Source organism: Abramis brama (assembly GCF_963993115.1).
Source record: "Abramis brama genome assembly, chromosome: 12".
Lineage (NCBI taxonomy): Eukaryota > Metazoa > Chordata > Actinopteri > Cypriniformes > Leuciscidae > Abramis > Abramis brama.
In genome coordinates, this window is record NC_139974.1 from 27,555,225 (window position 1) to 27,560,409 (window position 5,185).

General features: G+C 34.3%; 1 long non-coding RNA gene across 1 annotated transcript; it reads right to left on the reverse strand.

Annotated features, from left to right (window-relative positions):
- Positions 1 to 253: 253 nt before the first annotated feature.
- LOC311093641 lies at positions 254 to 1,663 on the reverse strand. The gene is made up of 3 exons (XR_014608457.1): positions 1,543 to 1,663; positions 768 to 883; positions 254 to 478 (listed from the first exon to the last, which is right to left on the reverse strand). It is a non-coding gene; the product is annotated as an uncharacterized lncRNA (long non-coding RNA).
- Between the last annotated feature and the right edge of the window lie 3,522 nt (positions 1,664 to 5,185).

The window sequence follows — 5,185 nt, forward strand, 5'->3', positions numbered from 1 at the left end:
GAATTGAAAAATCTATATTTTTGAACACTACAAAGTGGGTTGATAATCGGTTAAGTTACACTAACCACAAGTAATTTGCTAAGAACTGCTTTAATTTGCAGAAGCTTTGATAAAAGCAATAATTTCCATTTATTTACTTGTGGCAAATAGCCACGTAATAAGCTGGAATAATATACAGTCGAACAGTTATACATGCCAAACAAGATCTGACTGTTCTTTTCATTCTACCAAACAAAAAACACAGAAACAATGGTTGCTTTCAAAGAAAATCCTCTTTATTTAGCTGAATATTTTCATCCCAAACAGTTTTCATATATCAAATCCTTTGGAATATAACATTCCTCAATATTTGAACCAACAAATTAAAAATGCTAAATGGCAATCCAGTACGCAATATTCACTACGGTCATTAGATCTTGCCTTACTCAAAATGAACATTTCGTGATCAACATCTCAGCAAAGTAGTAGCGGCTTCTCCCTGTAAAAGAAATAAGAATATTTACATGAAGCAAGATTATTTCTCACCATAAGATTATAGACAACTAGTTTAAATGTTTGAAGACTATATAACCATGCTGGGAAGGGCAACACAGCAGGCCTCAAACCACCTCAAATTTCTCTAGCAGACATCACAGGAAAGGCAAGAGTCACAATGACTCAACCTCGCTGGAGAGCCTGCAATGACTCGTCTCTTTTACAGAGAACATACTGAGTTTAACTAAAACAGTTGCATTTTAATGTGTGAATTGTGTGTTGACCAGACTTACTTCCTTCTTGCAGCAGCTGTGATAGAAACATCTCTTAGATGGCACCAAACTCATGGCCAATACATATCAAAATGCATGGCAAAATGAATGTACTATGAATATATTTTCTTGGTCTGCTGCAAGAGAAAGACCATTTCAGTACATTTCACAAAAAAAAAATAAAAAACTTGACAAGCAGATATTGAGACCCTCGAGCACATGTTGAAACATAGCTTGTCAGGGGTTTCTATAACCATGCTGTAGGGGGTAAACAACACGGCCTCAAACCACCCCATGTCCATCTAGCAGACATACAGGAAAGGAAAGAGTCACTTCAGACTCAACCTCGCTGATCAGCCTGCACGACAACGCACCACATTCACATCTTAGCGCTTTATGCTTCACATTAATTACCAACCTAAATTGCTAAAAACTATGTTTAAAAAATGTATACCTAAATGCAGAACATTTTACACAAATGTTTAAATAAGATTTAACTAATACAAACATCTGAACTCGTATCCACAAGTGGACCCGTGACCACGTGTTTTTAAAATTTAAAATCACAGTTAAAGTTAAGAAAAAAAAACTGTTACTACAATCTAGGCTATAATGTTACATTTTAAAGTTACTAGCAGACAAGAATAGTTAACTTATTACATACATAACATGCATAAAACCAGTCTTTACAATAAAGTACGAATACTGCATTAAATATTACATATTATATATATATATTGAGATGAACAGTAAATAATTTGTTGTTATATATGTTGTTCTGTTATCCAAACCTCACCTTAAAAGAGACGACAAAGAAGTTACTGCTCGCACGATGGTCTTCGAGCTAAAGAAAGAAGTTTCGGAAATCACGTCAGTTGGTCGCCTTCTTCTTCTTCTTTCTTGCTTTTTACGGCGGATCGCAGACAAATATGTGCATTACCGCCACCTATCTTGAAAATGGACCATTGACACTTCCTATACTATAACCTCTCAACCAACATAAATTCCCCTTATTTACCCGCTCAGAGGCTTCATAGAGTTTCATCCGGCGCTGCGTGTTCAGCTCCTCCGTCCACTCTCAGCCCCCATGACAGATATATAAAAAAAAAAAACTAAAAAAAACACACCCTCATTTAAATACGCTTATTTAACCCAGTATTTCCCAAATATTCTACCATTAAATTTATTATACTCCTATCTGACTTTAATACATTTTGAATTGTAAACTTAACTCCTATATTATTTAATTCCTCCTTCAACTCTTTCCTTTCAACATTATATCTCCTACAGTGCATTACTACATGCTCAACTGTTTCACTAACTTCATGCCTCACATAAACCTGTTGGATTCTTACCTATTAAATGCAATGTACTATTCAATCTTGTATGCCCCAATCTTAATCTTGTAATCATATTCTCCTCAACCTACTCCTACCTGATATTCTTCCCTTACCCACTGTTGACTGTATTTGATGCATATGTCTACCTTTTATTTCATTATACCAATATTGCTGCCATATTTTCAGAATATTCTTTTTAATAATTGACTTAATTTCTGACCTACTAAATAAATCTACTATTTCTCGTTCTATTGCCTTTTTTGCTAATGCATCAGCCTCCTCATTACCTCTCAACCCAATATGAGCTGGAACCCACAAAAACTATACCTCTAAACTAGCTTGTTTGATTGAATATAATTCTTGAATTATCTCTATTACCATATCCTGTCTTGTTTCTGACTTCATCTCCTTCAAACTTATTAGAGCTGAACTACAATCTGAACATATTACTGCCTTGGATATTTTAACTTCCCTAATCCACCTCATTGCCATAATTATTGCAAACATCTCTCCAGTATACACCGATAAACAATCTGATATCCTTTTATTCTTATACACTTTAACCTTTGGAATAATGAATGCAGAACCCACATGATCAGTTTTTGGATCTTTTGATGCATCTGTAAAAATGTGCATATATTCCCCATATCTTGACCCAATATACTCCCTTACATTATATACTTCTGTTTCATATGAACCTTCCTTTTGTCTTTTTTCTAATAAACTTAAATCTACTTCTGGTTGGGGCATAACCCATAATGGTACTGGAGATAAAGGAATTATTGGAGCATATCCAACCTCCTCCAATCTCATATCTCTAACTAATTTCCCCACACTCCATCCAAAACTATTACACTCTCTCTTCTCATGTTCCCAACTAGGACTCATTACTTTTCTTGTTGGATGATCCTCACTCTGTCCTCTCAAATTTGTCCCCTCCCAATAAGATGCCATTAATTGCTGTCTTCTTATCTGCAAAGGCATTTCACCCATCTCTACCTGAAGAGCCGAAACTGGAGAAGTTGGATACGCTCCGCAGCAAATTCTTAGTGCTTGAGATTGAATTCTTTCTATTTTAATTAAATGAGATTTATTTGCAGAACCATATACAATACAACCATAATCCATTATAGATCTTATCATAGATATATATATATATAGTTTTTAAAGCCAATCTATCTGCTCCCCATTCCTGACCTGAAATACATCTCATTACATTCACAACTCGCTTACATCTTCCCACCATTTTCTCAATATGCTCTCTCCAATTTAATCTATTATCAAACCAAACTCCTAGAAATCTTACTGTACTTACACGCTCTAATTCTATTTTGTATAATTTTAACTTAACATCCATATTCCTCCTCATTTTAGTAAAAACTATTATTTTTGTCTTTTCCACTGAAAACTTAAAACCATTTTCCCCTGACCACTTTTCTACTTCATTTAGCGCACATTGCATTTTCTTTATGTTATACTCTATATTCTTTCCTCTAAACCAGATAGCCCCATCATCAGCAAACAATGATTTCCCCATACTTCTATCAATCCTTGAAAAAACATCATTAATCATGATAATAAATAAAAGTGGACTTATTACACTGCCCTGAGGTGTACCATTATCAATTATTCCACTTGAAGATATAGCTCCACCCACCTTTACTCTAATACTTCTTCCAATTAAAAACTCTTTAATCCAATTATACATTCTTCCTTTTATACTCATCTTCTGTAACTTTATTAGTAACCCCTCTTTCCACAACATATCATAGGCCTTTTCTATATCAAAGAAAACAGCAATGACACTTTCCTTATTTATAAATGCCTTCCTTATTTCATCTTCTAAAAATACTATTGGATCCATAGTCCCTCTACCACACCTAAACCCACTTTGATAAGAAGAAAACCAGTTCATTTTTTCCAAATGATAAGTCAATCTATCAGTTACCATTATCTCCATTACCTTACATAAATGAGAAGTTAAAGCTATTGGACGATAATTTATAGGATTACTTGGATCTTTCCCAGGCTTTTTAATAGGTATAATTAATGCTTCCTTCCAACTTTGGGGAATTATACCTTCCATCCATATTCTATTATAAAATGTTAAAATCACTTCCATAGAAATTTCACTAAAATGCTTCATCATACAGTAACTAATTCCATCCACTCCTGTAGTAGATTGTTCTTACTGCATTCTTTAACTCACTCATAGAAAATGATACATCTAACAGACTATCTTCAGCCTCTTTTTTATTCTTTATTTCAGGATATTCCTTCATCACACCCTCTCTCATTTCCTTACTCTGTTCAGTCAAATTTTCTGAGCTATTTACTTTAATAAATGCCTTTAAAAACATTTCCACTTTATCTTCATCCTCCACAGCTATTTCTCCCTCCATACTTAAAACTGGATATCCATTACTCTTTTGAATCCCTTTCATTTTCTTAATCATGCCCCATACCTCCTCTACTGGTGTATTCTTCCCTATTTCATCACAATAAGCCATCCAATACTCTTTCTTAGCTTTCCTTACAATCTTCCTTACCTCAGCTTGTGCTTTTTTATACTCTATTAAATCTTGAAAATTATGTGTTTTCTTAACTATCCTAAATGCTTTCCTTTTCCTTCTTATTGCACTTGCACATTCTTCATTCCACCACGGAACTATCTTATTCTTCCTACCTCCTTTCCCCTTTGGTATACATTTATTTGCTGCTACTTGAATGGCATAAACAATATCATCACTTATCATTTCTACAGATCTAGTTGGTCGCCTCTTCTTCTTCTGAGGTTTAATGGCGGCTCACTGGCAGGTTTTTGGTGCGTTACTGCCACCAACTGGAGCACAGAAGAACACCGAAGAAAGGATAAAATAGTCATATTTATCATAAATCATAGTCATAAATATCTAAAACCTTTTGCATTGTAAGTTTGACTTCCTATTTTTCTTTTTGAAGTTCATTATGCTTTAATTTCCATATGCTGTACAGTTGAGCAGTAGTTGATCTTCTCGCAAGTGTGTTTAGTTTTGCATTATGCTGATTTGACTGGAGAACTAGCGATTCTTTTTAAATCTCTTATCATAAATAAATGTT